Here is a 15,756-nt window from a genome sequence, read left to right on the forward strand (position 1 = left end):
CAGGGAAGTAGGTACCGGTATGATGTGCCTTTCATCTGCTGCATTTCTTGGCTGACCAAACGATCCTCAACATTACCCTTTCTTTGTGCTCCTTCATAGCACAGCTTGAAACCCTTCTGCTTTGAAATTTTTTGCCTAGGAGAGACCTTGCTGATGCAGTAAAATTATGTATCTTATAACACAAAATATTAGTTTTGAGCTTGTCTCCTGATAGTTTGAAGTTATGCCCCCATTTCTTGATTTTTTTTTCTTTAATATTGAAAATGTTGCCTTCTAGACCCTTATTCACAGGTTTCATATATTTAAAAGTCTTACAACACGCAACTCAGCTAACCCTACCTCAACCAATCCACTATCACCCAAGACTAGGCATGCACGCTCCTAACTACCTCAATTCCAAATACTACTGGCCTTAAATGCAAGCTACTCAATGCAAGAACCCTTGTAAATAAAATACCTGAATTTCTCTTCTTACTAAAAATGGCTAAATTCGACATCTGTCTGTGAAACATGGCTCAACGCATCTCTCCCTGACTCCATTACCACAGTAAGAGACTATCATGTTTACCGATCAGATCGTGAAATCCGTAGAGGAGGTGGTGTTGCTATCTTCTATAAAAAGTCCTTACATCTAAAAAAACATCCAAGTTACCCAGGAGCTTGCTCTTCCTGAGACCATCATCTGTGAACTATCCTTAAATATCACATTTCGATTCTTACTGTGTTACAGAGCACCTGATTATGACATCGAACATGTAAACAAGCTAAATTCACTACTAATATGGGCAACATCCTGCCCACACGCTTTTATCTTTCATGGTGACTTCAACCTACCTCATATTGACTGGACCCTAAATGAATGTACAACTGAATTCATACACACAACCTTCTACAATACTGTTACAAATCTGGGACTAGAACAACTAGTAACCAATAATCCAAACTTAACAACTGCCTCGATCTCATCTTCTGCAATAGTTTGAATTTAATTTATGGAATACAAACTAAAGAACCCTTTTCCAGCAGTGACCACAATATGATTGACTTTTGTCTCAACATACGCTCACCCAAAAATCTTCACAATGACGTAATCCCCAATTATAACTTCAAAAAAGGCAACGATGATCTTATAAACAACGATTTCTCATCCCTTGATTGGCAATTTCTATTCACTGGATGCAATACTGTTGAAGACCATTACAACATCTTTTTACTTGAAGTCAAAAGAGTCATCAAACTATATGTACCAACAACAACTCCCAAAACAAAACAAAAAATAGATTACCCATAACAATAAGGAAACTTCAATCGAAAAAGAGATCACTCTGGCGAAAAAACAAATCTGGTCACATTGCCAATTTCAAAAGCTGATACAAAAATTTATGCCACCAGATAAAGACTGAATGCACCAATTATCACATTAAACAAGAGGAAAACCTTCTATGCACCAATTCCACCCGCGCTTTCTACAATTTTGTAAACAACAAACTAAAAGACTCAAGGTCCATCCCACTCCTGATAGGACCTAATGGTAAAGACGGCAACAACGACACCATTAAAGCCAACATCTTTAACACATTCTTTGGCTCAGTATTTGTAAACAGCAATGGATCATGCCCAGTATTTCCTAGCCGAACCACAGAAAACTACAATGATCTAATACATATCGATTTTACAGAAGACAATGTTGAAAAAGCACTACGCAATCTAAAACCATCTATTGGACCAGACGGAATATGTGCCTACTTCTTAAAAAAGCTATCCACTGCCATAGCAGAACCTCTAAGCATAATCTTTGAAAAATTTTTGAGGACCAGCTTCTTGCCTAACCTATGGTCACAAACCACGGTCATCCCCATCTTCAAAAAGGGAAACTCCAGCCTAGTTGAAAATTACAGGCCAATCTCCTTATGCTGCGTCACCTGTAAAGTCATGGAATCAATTATTAACCAATCCATTATCCTCCACTTAGAGGCAAACAACCTACTGTCTTATAAACAATTTGGTTTCAGAAAAAAACTATCATGTAATCTGCAACTCTTACACTGCAAAAACATATGGACTACACAACTCAATCAGGGCAAAACAATAGACGCAATCTACATAGACTTTTGTAAAGCCTTTGGTTCAGTGGTACACAACAAACTACTCCTAAAAATAAAATCTTATGGTATCTCTGGACAACTGCATAACTGGATAGAAGCATTCCTGTCAAACAGACAACAAATGGTCAAAATTGGGAGTGTCCTATCAAATTCTGTACCTGTCAATAGTGGTGTCCTCCAAGGCAGTGTTCTAGGACCAACTCTCTTCATACTCTACATAAATGACCTCTGTGATCATATTAAGAGCAACTGCGTTCTCTTCGCTGATGATGTAAAGCTATTCAATACCACAGACAATACTGCTACCCTTCAAAAAGATCTTGACTATGTATCAGAATGGTCAAACAAATGGCAACTTCAAATCTCAACAAATAAATGCTCTGTCTTACATATTGGCCAAAAAACCCAGAAAATAAAATACAAGCTAAATAGTCAAGACCTTGTTGATGATCCAAGCTCTGTAAAGGATCTTGAAATACTCATCTCTAATGATCTAAGTGCTAGAGCCCACTGTAACTACATAGCCAAAAAGGCATTAAGAGTTGTTAACCTAATCCTACGTAGCTTTTTCTCTGGTAATATCACACTACTAACTAGAGCATACAAAACATTTGCTAGACCAATACACGAATACAGCTCATCAGTCTGGAACCCACATTACGTATCTGATATTAGCACAGTTGAGAAAGTCCAGAAATATTTCACAAGAAGAGTTCTCCACTCCTCTACTCGTTGTAGAATACCTTATGCCACCAAGACTTGAAATTCTAGATCTAGAAAACCTTGAATTACGCCGTCTTCGTTCTGATCTAAGTATGGTATATAAAATCATACATTGCAATGACTTACCCATCAATGAATACTTCAACTTCAACCATAACAACACAAGAGCATACAATAGATACAAACTTAAGGTTAACCGCACCAAACTTGATTGCAGGAAATATGACTTCAGCAACAGAGTGGTCAATGTCTGGAATACTCTACCTGACTCTGGTTTCTTCCCCAAACCCCAAAAACTTTAACCTTAGACTGTCTACTATTGACCTCACTCCTTTCCTAAGAGGTCTGTAGGGGGCGTGCATAAGCGCACCAACGTGTCTACCATCCCTGTCCTATTGTTTCTTTTATTTTTCTTATATGTACCCATTTCATGTATTCATAACTATGTATATACTTATACCTATCATCTTGTAGGCGATTGACAAATCAAATATATAAATAAATAAAATAAAAATAAAATGCTCCCAACCCCCTGCCTTTGGTCCACCAGACTGTATGTATTCAGTTCCTCCAATCTCTCGTAATATGTTTTGTCCCTCAGACTTTGTACCATTTTTGTTGCCCATCTCTGGACTTGCTCAATCTTATCAATATCTTTTTTTTTAAGACAGGTCTCCAGATGCTGGACACAGCATTCCAAACGGGGTGTGATTAAAGCCATATATAGTGGGATTAGAGCCTCCTTTTTCCTGCTGGTGATCCCTCTAGTGAGGTTCCCAAAATTTTATTTATCTTCACAGCTGCCTGGCCACACTACTTACTTATTTTGCAGTCATCTGCTATGAGCACATCTAAATTCTTTTCTTCTGCTGTTCTGTCTAATGCTGTACCCCCAATACTGTATCCTGCCAGAGCATTCTTTTTCTGCAGGTGCATGATTTTACATTTAGAAACATTGAACTGCAGTCAATACAGGTTTGACCAATTTTCCAGCAATGCTAATTAATTTTCCATGTTACAAATACTGCCAGAGTATTTGTATGTCAACTCTTTTACACACCATTGTGTCATCAGCAAAGACAAACCTTACCTAGCAATCCAATATGCCTCAGAGCCCTACAATGGAACCATAGCTTTATTAAGCTTTAAGTGGGGGCAAATCTCACCTGCCATTTCCATCTCTAAAATCCCTGCAAAAAAAAAAAATGTTTAACAGGTCACACTTAACGTAAGTATTGATTGCATTTTTCATTTCGGTGATTGCATGCAGTTTTTTTATTCTGTTGCTAATGTTATTGTGTTGCCTTTTAATAGAAATGTACAAGAAATGTATATATTTTTCAATATATAAGTGTTGAGGTAATTCCCCATTAGGAGAAGGAGCACATACAGGGAGAAGTATTGAGAGAAGTGTTGAATAATACACACACAGCACACAGATACACTGTACAGTAAATGTACGTTTTTACTTTTTATAAAAGTTTAAGCAAAGTTCAAAATAAGCAGTCCAAAGTCATTCACAGGTAAGATCAGACAGTTATTAGTCCAGGGATAATCCAATAACAAAGTCCAGTGTCAAAAAACAGTTCAGTAACAGACTTACATCAAATCCAAAAATATCAGTCAATTAGGAGGAAAAATGGAGGAATGGCAATACTCTCCAACAGAAGAAAACAGAGACTCACTCACTTCTTCTAAGACTAAGACTAAAACAACCCAGGTTTCTGGCTCCATCTTATGCCCATTTGAGAAACCACACCTACTTACAAGTTTAGCATTTCCTTAAAGAGATAGTATTAAAATATCTATCCTGGCTTATATATTTCCAACCCAAATACCTGTTAGGTGACTTATATACGTAACAATAACACAATATTGGGGAGGCTGGAGGCTGATTATTTAAAGCAGTGATTGCTAACTGGTGGTCTGCGGAAATTTTTTGTTGGTTCACAGAGAAATGGCCCCTGAATGGTCAACTCTTGAGGAGTGCTTGCTAAAGCAGCACGGGAAACTTTGGCCGTGCTCTCGAGAGATGAGAGTGACTCCGGCTGCTTTTCTCCACTAGCAGGCGGCCAAGCTATCTGCAAAATCATTTCTCTCTCTCTCTCTCTCTCTCTCTCTCTCTTGAGTGCTCAACAGTTTGGCTGGAGGGGGAGCCTCTCTCGGTCCCCCCGCGGGCTCTGCAAGGCGGGCGGTGGGGAAGCGGCACTTGGGAGAAGCGGATCAGCCACTGCCGGGCTCCGGGACGGGTTCTTCTCCTGAAGGTGCAGCTGTAGGGTGGGGAGAAAACAGCGCTCAGGGAGGAGAGGTGAGGAGCAGCAGAAGCTGCAAAGTTAGAGGCTGTTGGAGGGAAGCCACTCTCCTCTTGCGAGGGGGTGAAGGTGTCAGTCTCCTCCCCTTTCCTTGCCTGCCTCCAGGTGAGGCTGGAAGAGCCCCGGCATCATTTGGAGCTTTTCCTCAGCCGCAGATCTGAGCTCTCAATCTTCCACTGGGATCTGAAAGGAGCCCCCACGTTCTCCCCCTCCCTTCCCCCCAATTAATCATTTCCCTGCCCTTTGTCCAACCAGCCCTCCGAGGGCAGCGGTCCTTCTGTAGGCAGCTGCCTGAGAAGCCTCTGGAGGGGCAGCTGAGGAGTGCTGCCTCCCAAGGAGAGCAAAGCCCCCTTTCTGCTTCTGCTTCTCCTAGCTGCAGTTGCCCCAAGGACCCTCAAAGGTGCAGGTGAGGAGAGGGATGGAAGCAACCTGGCCCTTCTTCCCTCCCCCAACTCCAGGCAGCCACACTTGGCAAAGGAGAGAGAAGTTTCCTCTGACTTGGTGGAGATATGAAAATGACAGGAGACCAGATTGGGGGGGCTCTGCTTTTCTTCCATTTGAGGGGGAGCCGGTTCCTCCCCATCCAGATCTTCCCAGCCTCCAGGCACCATGTGGCTTCTTTTGAATCCCAGCAGTATTAAATCCTCCCTCTTTCCCCCAAAGGATGAGGCCCCTCCTTTCCCTTCGCTCTGCCCAGTTTCCAACCTCACCCCCCAGAACAGCCACCACTTGCCCCCCACCCTCCCCTGATTCAGCCAGAGCATTGCCTTCCCTCCCCAGATGGGCTGGTCCCATATTCCACAGCTATAGTAGTCACAAGACTTATCCTTTGGTCATCCTGGAGCAACTGCTTTCCCACCACTGCCAGTCTGCCTGTCTTCACTTTGCTTCACTCAGATTGACCAAGCTCCTTCAGAGAAGGAACACAAAAGAGGTTCCTGGAAGGCTGTGTGCCTGGAGCAGGAGCTTTCTCTTGGGCCTCCCGCCTGGAGGCCAAGAGAAAGTGCCTGGTCCGGACGCACAGCGCCCAAGCGTCAAGCTCAGTTGATGTCCCTCAGCATAGATCCAGCAGACAAAACAGGAAAGGGGGGCAGAGAGAAATACTTAGTTGCCAAGGTACGCCAGAGTGGGAGGCCAGCAGACCAGAGAGCTTCTTCCCCATCTTCCTAGGAGCATGGGACTTCTCATGACTAGGCCCTGAGATCCCTTACAGTTTGTTGTGCTGCTGGAGGATGGACTGCATCCTCCAGCAGCAGAACAAATATGAATTTAAAAAATAATAATATGTATTTTATTAGTTTTTAAAAATATGATTTTAAAAAAATCATATTAGTAGTCCGCAGGATTCAAAATTATGAATTTGGTGGTTCCTGAGGTCCAAAAGGTTATTGCTAGCTGATCAGGTGGCAGAGAGTTCATACAAAATAGCCTTGTTCTGTGTCTGAACTATAATTAAATGTAAACAATTCCTCCAAGTGAGACGGTGGTTAAGTGCTAACTAGCCTTCTATAACTTGAAATATTTTGTCTTCTCCTCCTCCTACCCTTACTTCTTTCACCTGCCCTTATCTTAAACAAACATATTCCATTCTGTTTTATTTTGTTTTTATTTTGTTAGAATTGTTCGGAGCAAAATGGTCTTAATTTGAACAAACTCTAGCAGGACTTCAGTAAGCATTAGATTTCAGTTAGGTAGCCTTACATTTTCATAGAATTTTATAAATTCTAGAATTACTTGTGTCCTGTTTGAGTTATCTGTCTTAGTTTATAACATTTAGATTACTTATTGTAAAATTTAATCATAATTTTGTAGGATTATTTTTAATTCATGAACCCTGTAACTTTATGTTCATAATTTTATCTTTACCTTATTCTATAAATATTACTTTTTATTTCTATTTGTAATTTATTGTAATTGTTGTTATTTACTTTATATCAGTCTATATCCAAAATAATAATTAAAAATGTATTGCAAGTAGGTACTGAAAGTATGCATTGAAACATTGCAAAAGAATAGACTATGAGACCTCCAAGATTTTATTTTTGTTTTGGAGAAAATTAATGTTGTTATACTAGAAGATTTCTAATATGTTAAATTTTAATTATGAGTAAATGATGCACAAATATGTAATGAAATAGAAATAAAAATATTTATGTCTATTATTATAAATATGGCTGTGTAGACACAGCCAGATTGTTTCAGATGCTCTATAAATAATCAATTCTCCATTGGGTTTGTCCAAAGAAAGCTCATCCTGGCTCGTACCCAATACTGAAACATGATTTGGAAAAAAATAACTATCCTCTGTGAGAAGATTCTCCTTGTATCATTAAAAAAAAACAAAAAAACTACTCTCTTCAGGGATGATGCTTCTATTTTCTGCCCTTTACTTGTGAAAAGGTCTTTTTCCACTAAAGCCCACCAAATGTGCAGAATGTCTTTAGAGCAATTCAATATAAAACTTCATTTTGCATTCTTATTTTACAACCGGATCTTATAAACATTTAATATTAATGATTCATAATGCTAATTTTACTTCTAAAATCAATAGGCTATGCATTAAAGTTATATATATTTAATATATTTTATTGGATAATTTTTAACAAAATAAAAACAAAACAAATATTAAAAAATCCCACACAAAATAAACAAACAATAAGAAAAATGTTTTAAAAATGGAATGGAAAAAAGAAAAAAAGGAAAGATTACAGATAATCCTCGACTTACAACAGTTCACTTAATGACTGTTCAAAGTTACAATGGCACTGAAAAAAAGGGACTTATGATCATTTTTCACATTTAAAACCAGGAGTGGGATTCAAATTTCTTAACAACCAGTTCTGTGGGCATGTTTTGGTGGTCATGTGACTGGGTGGGCATGGCTTGCTGACTGGCCATGGCTTGGTAGTCATGCGATTGGCTGGGTGTGGCTATGTGGTCATGTGACTAGGGTGGGTAAAACAGGAACTACAAGAAAGGAGCCTTCTTCACCCTCTCTCTCCTATACAAACTGGGTTGTCTCTTCTCTGGAATGCACTCCCTTCTTTCTGAGAACCCAGATAGCATTCCATCACAATTAAGTTGATTACTCTGTTTGTTTAATAGTTTTCAGTGCTGTTGATTAGAATATCTATCTTGACAGATTGCCTAATTCAGGGATCTGCAACCATAAACACTCAAAGAGCCATTTGGACCCGTTTCTCAGGAGTCACAAGATCTGAGTGGGCATGGCCAACTTGACATCACTCACTCTGACCCAGTCTCATGACCCTCCCCCCCAGCCATACCTACCCAGCCAGTCATTAGGTCAGAGAACTGGTTGTTAAAAACACCTGGAACCACAAAACCTTACTCTCTCTGTATCTCTATCTCTCCCTCCCTTTCCCTCTTTATCTTCCCCCTTCTCTCTCCCCCTCTCTATCTCTCTCCCCCTCTCTATATCTATGTCTCTCTCCCCCTTTACAACAGAGAGGGCAAGAGAGACAGACAGAGGGGAAGGGTCTGTCTGTCCCTCTTGCCCTCTCTGTTGCTCTCCCTTTCCCTATCTCTCCCCCAAGCCATATCTCTGTGTGTCTTTCTCTCTCCCTCTCTGCCTCTCTATCTTCCCCTCTCCCCTCTCTCTGTATCTCTCTCTTCTCTATAACTCTCTCCCTCTTTGTATCTCTCTCTATGTGTGTCTATGTCTCTCTCTCTCCCCTCTCCCTATCTTCTCTCTGTATGTATGTGTATCTGTGTGTATCTCTCTGCCACTTTCTCTCTCTCTCCTTTGGGCTTAATCCTTTGTGGAATCCCACCAAGTGCTCATGGAACCTCAGGTTCTATGCAACCTGATTTGAAAAACCCTTTCCTTGTTTGCATTCCTGCTCTAGTAATTCTAATTAAAAATCTAACTATATTGCTCTGAGCATGGTTGTTACATGGGAGAAAGATGCTTCATTGAAGACTGCTGCTAGGTGGCAAGTGAGACATCTGCACTAAATCTGCTTGGCCAAAATGTAGCAAAGGCACATGTGGGGTAGGAGGCCACTTGCTTGAGGGTCTCCCCTTTTGTGCATACCTCCCAGCCCTGCCACATCTGGTCAGGGGGTCGTGAAAAGAGAAGGAAGGGGAGGACGCCCAAAGGGAAGCCTCTGCCACAGCTTGCGCTGGATTTTCAAAAAGTTGCCAAGAAGAAAGAAAAGGAGTAGCGAAGGACCCCAAGGAGAGCTTGCTGGCTTGGCCTAGCCTCAGCTTTCCAAGAGAGAGAGAGGAGACACAGTGACAGAGAGAGATACAGAGATATAGACACACACACACACACACGCACACACAGATTGAGGAAGGGAGGGAGGGGGAAGAGATAGAGAGATACAAAGAGGGGGAGATTGGCTGATGGGTGAGTATCTTTGACAAGGGCATTCCTGCTTTCTCTGAGCCTCACCGCTGGGATGGGCTGCAAGGTTCAGTGGGGCTAGCCCCCTTTTCCCGCTGCCCTGAGCTTCTTATAGCTGAAGCTGGGTGCTATGGGCCCATCCCCTTTTCTGTTGTCCTCTCCTCCCAGATCCCATTCCTACCCCACCAGCCCTCGTGTTAGCAAGGCCAGTGTCGGTCGTGGCTGCGTCAGGCCAATGTCTCAGGGTAGAGAGCAGATTATGCATCTCCCCAAGCTACCGAGGCACACTCAGCACCAATGTTAGGGATATACACCCTAGCAGAACGTGCAACGGTAGTCTAGCAGGCAGGCAGATATGTGAGACAAAACGTTGTAGTAGCTTACACTCAGTAAGACAGATACACTGTGCAAGTTAAATAGTTTTTATTCCAGCAAGAATTATAGCATAGTCAAACGGTCCATATGTCATACACTAAGTTCACTCAGTCCGGGGGTTATTCAGTTTGCAAAGTCCAGTGTCGAAAAAGAGTTCATTAAACTTACAATCAATCAATCCAGTAATTTATCTCTTTTGCAGTCAGAGATATGAAGAAAAATCAAACCCCCTTTCTTCTCTCAGCAAACACGCAGTTATCACCATCAATCCATCAATGTCAGCATTCCAGTATAAGCCAGGGAAAACAGTGAGCTCTCTTGCTCCCTCTTATGGTGATTTTACAACCGCACCCAAAAACTTGGTTTACAGTTTAAAGTGATACATACACTTAAACTCACTAACATAGTTTATATATTATTTTACCCAAACTAAGTTAGGTAAACAATGTTATTCCTAACAACCAACAAGGGCCGGAAGAAGCTCCAGCAAAAGTGAGACACTGGAGAATCAGCCCCGACCACTTCTCCATCCCTGGCATCACCCTTACCTTCTCAGGCCAGGCAAGGAGTGACTGGGAGGACAGGGCGAGGGGTGAGGCCAGCCAGTGGTGGGACAGGGAGCTGCAGCAGAGGATCCAAAGTACCACATGTGGCTCTGGAGCCACAGGTTGCCAACACCCGGCCTAATTATTGTATATACAGTATTTAACAGTATTTTCTCTCTTTTTCAGGAAAGGAAGAAAATCATTGCTTAGATCTGTTTGCTCTAGAATCTCATAATCATTCTCCAGCTATGGAAATATTTCCCAAAAATGTAAATGGGACATCTTTATTCTATTGTTTTTCAGTGATAGCTATTTTTCATGTTTAATTTTTTTTAAAGATTTTTAAATTTGTTGTAGGTTGTTTAGGCATCAATTTGATAACTATTTGCTACAATTATGTATAAATACTATATATTACATTGCACCGTATTACAGTGTGTTAGTTACTCTAGCACAGTGATGGCTAACTTTTTTGGCACCAAGTGACCAAAGCACGTGCGCCCCACACCCGTGTGCATGCTTGGGTTACCTCCTGTGCGTCCCATCCCCATGCATGAGACCCCTGTGCATGCTTCTCCCCCCACACATGCACAGCAGAGACCTGAAGACCAGTTGGCTGGTGGGAGGCATGCATGCGCATGCGTGGCAGAGCTGAGCTGGGCGACAGAGAGAGGGCTCTGCATGTCCCCTCTGGCATGCGTGCCATAGGTTTGCCATCACGGCCCTGGCATACATTGTCTGTTTTCCAATCTTAAATATAATGCATCATCATCACCATCATATCTGAAAGATAATGAAGAAGATGCACTGAAGCTTATATAGCAGGAAGGCTTACTGAGGACTGGAGGGACAAAATTGGCATACAAGAAAGACCAAATGAAAAATAGAAAATTAGAAATGGAAAGACAAAGCATTACATGACCAGTACATGTTTAAAAAATATATAGCAGGGAAAGAAGTTAATAATAAGACCTAGCAATAGCTAAGAGCAGGAAAACTGAGGAAAGAAGCAGAGGGTCTAATTCAGGCTGTGCAAGACCAAGCCTTAAGAGCAAATGCATACAAAGGCAAAACTGAGAAGACAACAACAGAAAGCAAGTGCTGCCTCTGCAAACAGGCTGAAGAGACAGTGGGCTACTTGGTTAACTGCCATAAGAAGATCACATTACAAGCTGCATGGCAACATAGCAGCAATGATGCATTGGAAAATCTTCTAGAAATACCATTTACCTGCAACCAAGAACTGATGGGATTATAAAAGACAAAGTAATAGAAAATGAAAAAGTTAAAATGCTCTGGGCCTTTGGAATTCAAATAGACAGGGAATTGTCATAGAACACCTTAGAGTAAGGAACTGACAAAAGAAGTCTGGCTAGTGAATTGGCAATTCCCGGAGACAGCGAATAGAAGAGAAGGAATTGAAGAAGATAGCAAAATACAAAGATCGACAAATAAAAGTAGAATGACTAAAGCAAAAGAAAGCAAAGTATCAATAATAATAGAAATTTTGGGTGCAATCCTAAAACTGGAACATCACTTGAATATCATTGGCATAGACAAATTCACCATTGGTCAATTGCAAAAGGTAGTTTTATTTGGAACAGCTTGTTTGGAACAATATGTTTAACGCTGTAAAACTAGTGTCCTTAACGAAGAACTTGATAGATTGATAAAAATACCAAATTCAATCTAAACTGATCAACCATAATAATGTAACCATGTAATTCTAAACTTATTAGGCCTCTGTGAGAAGCTTTATACCAAAATATATTTTATTCATTATACTGTTTCCATTTTCCCTTAAAATATTAACAGAATCCACAATGTCTGAGATTAATGTATCCACTAGATAATGGAGTGTATGTATGTATGTATGTATGTATGTATGTATGTATGTATGTATGTATGTATGTATGTATGTCAATTGCTTACAAGATAATAGGTATAAGTAAAACATAGTTATGAATACCTGGATACATATAAGAAAAATAAAAGAAATAAAAGAAACAATAGGACAGGGATGGTAGCCACTTTGGTGCGCTTATGCACACCCACTACAGACCTCTTAGGAAAGGGGTGAGGTCAATAGTAGACAGTCTAAGGTTAAAGTTTTTGGGGCTTGGGGAAGAAACCACAGAGTCAGGTAGAGTATTCCAGACATTGACCACTCTGTTGCTGAAGTCGTATTTCCTGCAATCAAGTTTGGTGCGATTAACCTTGAGTTTGTATCTATTGTTTGCTCTTGCGTTGTTATGGTTGAAGCTGAAGTATTCATTGACAGGTAGGACATTGCAATGTATGATTTTATATACTATACTTAGATCGGACCAAAGGCAACGTAGTTCTAGGTTTTCTAGGTCTAGAATCTCGAGTCTGATGGCATAAGGTATTCTGCAATGAGTAGAGAACTCTTCTTGTGAAATATTTCTGGACTTTCTCAACTGTGTTAATATCAGATACATAATGTGGGTTCCAGACTGATGAGCTGTATTGGTCTAGCAAATGTTTTGTATGCTTTAGTTATTAGTGTAATATTACCAGAGAAAATGCTACGTAAGATTAGATTAACAACTCTTAACGCCTTTTTGGCTATGTAGTTACAGTGGGCTCTAGCACTTAGATCATTAGAGATGAGTATTCCGAGGTCCTTTACAGAGCTTGGATCATCAACAAGATCTTGACTATTCAGCCTGCATTTTATTTTCTGATTTTTTTTTTGCCAATAGGTAAGACAGAGCATTTATTTGTTGAGATTTGAAGTTGCCATTTGTTTGACCAATCTGATACATAGTCGAGGTCTTTTTGAAGGGTAGCAGTATTGTCTGTGATGTTGAATAGCTTTACATCATCAGCGAAGAGAATGCAGTTGCTCTTAATATGATCAGAGGTCATTTATGTAGAGTATGAAAAGAGTTGGTCCTAAAACACTGCCTTGGGGGACACCACTGTTGACAGGTACAGAATTTGATAGGACGTTCCCAATTTTGACCATTTGTTGTCTGTTTGACAAGAATGCTTCTATCCAGTTATGCAGGTATCCAGAGATACCGTAAGATTTTAGTTTAGTAGTAGTTTGTCGTGTACCATTGAATCAAAGGCTTTACAGAAGTCTATGTAGATTGTGTCTATTGCTATGCACTGATCGAGTTGTGTAGTCCATATGTTTTTGCAGTGTAAGAGTTGCAGATTGCAGGATAGTTTTTTCCTGAAACCAAATTGTTTATTAGAGAGTAGGCTGTTTGTTACTAAATGAAGGATGATGGATTGGTTAATAATTGATTCCATGACTTTACAGGTGATGCAGCATAAAGAGATTGGTCTGTAATTTACAATGAGGCTGGGATCTCCCTTTTTGAAGATGGGGATGATCGTGGCTTGTGACCATAGTTTTGGCAAGGAGCTGGTCCTGAAAGATTTTTCAAAGATTATGCTTAGAGGTTCGGCTATGGCAGTGTATAGCTTTTTTAAGAAGTAGGCACATATTCCATCTGGTCCAATAGATAGAGATGGTTTTAGATTGCGTAGTGCTTTTTCAACATTGTTTTCTGTAAAATTGATGTGTATTAGATTATTGTAGTTGTCTGTGGTTCAGCTAGGAAATATTGGGCATGATCCATTGCTGTTTACAAATACTAAGCCAAAGAATGTGTTAAAGATGTTGGCTTTAATGGTGTCGTTGTTGCCGTCTTCACCATTAGGTCCTATCAGGGGTGGGATGGACCTTGAGTCTTTTAGTTTGTTGTTTACAAAATTGTAGAAAGCGCGGGTGGAATTGGTGCGGAGAAGGTTTTCTTCTCGTTTAATGTGATAATTGGTGCATTCAGTCTTTATCTGGTGGCATAAATTTTTGTATCGGCTTTTGAAGTTGGCAACGTGACCAGATTTGTTTTTCCGCCAGAGTGATTTCTTTTTGGATTGAAGTTTCCTTATTGTTATGGGTAATTTGTTTTTTTCTGGTTTTGGGAGTTGTTATTGGTACATATAGTTTGATGACTCTTTTGACTTCAAGTAAAAACATGTTGTAATGGTCTTCAACAGTATTGCATCCAGTGAATAGAAATTGCCAATCAAGGGATGAGAAATTGTTGTTTATAAGATCATCGTTGCCTTTTTTGAACTTATAATTGGGAATTTCATCGTGATGATTTTTGTGTGGATGTATGTTGAGACAAAAGTCTATCATGTTGTGGTCACTGTTGGAAAAGGGTTCTTTAGTTTGTATTCCATAACTTGAATTTAAATTATTGCAGAAGATGAGATTGTGGCAGTTGTTAAGTCTAGTGTTGTTGGTTACTAGTTGTTCTAGTCCCAGATTTGTTACTGCATTGTAGAAGGTTGCATGTGTGGGTTCACTTGTACATTCGTTAAGGGTCCAGGTAATATGAGGTAGATTGAAGTCACCAAGAAAGATAAAAGCGTGTGGGCAGGATGCTGCCCATGTTAGTAGTGTATTTAGTTTGTTTGCATGTTCGATGTCATAATTAGGAGCTCTGTAACATAGTAAGAACCAAAATGTGATATTTAAGGACAGACAGTTCACAGACGATGGCCTCAGGAATAGCAAGCTCCTCGGTAACTTGGATGTTATTTAGATGTAGAGACTTTTTATAGAAGATAGCAACACCACCTCCTCTACGGATTTCACGATCTGATCGGTAAACATGATAGTCTCTTACTGTGATAATGGAGTCAGGGAGAGATGTGTTGAGCCATGTTTCACAGACAAATATAATGTCGAATTTAGCCGTAGTTAGTAAGAGGAGAAATTCAGGTATTTTATTTACAAGGCTTCTTGCATTGAGTAGCTTGCATTTAAGGCCAGTTGTCAAACTGAAACTAAATTAATCAAAAAAACATAGCAAATGGGGGGAAATCCTTGACTCAAATTTCCTCAAAACTCAAAATAGATTCCCCAGACTAACCCACATATCAAAGGATAAGGTCTGCAAATGCAATAAAATTTAATTAAATTAATTCTCCCAGTGGAACCGCATGTTCACAAGAATATATACCTACAAGTACCGTGTTTCTCATATAATAAGGCCGGGTCTTATTTTTTTTTGAGCCCCGAAAAAATGGCTAGGCTGTCTTTTCAGGGGTGACTTAATTCCCCCCCCCCTTGCATCTTTGGGTGGGCAGGCAGCGACGGCTTGGATGTTGACCTTGGCGTTGGCAGGGCACTTCGTATCGGGGTCAACGCAGGCAGCACCATATCCGAGTGTGCAACAAAAGTACTTCCTAATGGCAAGCCCCCCCCACCATTCCCCCCCCATTTCGCATGTTTTAATATAGGCCTTAATTTGGGGGGAGGAGCTTAATTTCAT

The sequence above is a fragment of the Notechis scutatus genome, chromosome Z (genome assembly GCF_049901735.1).
Source record: "Notechis scutatus isolate UNSWTSFEM ecotype Mainland chromosome Z, rNotScu1.2, whole genome shotgun sequence".
Lineage (NCBI taxonomy): Eukaryota > Metazoa > Chordata > Lepidosauria > Squamata > Elapidae > Notechis > Notechis scutatus.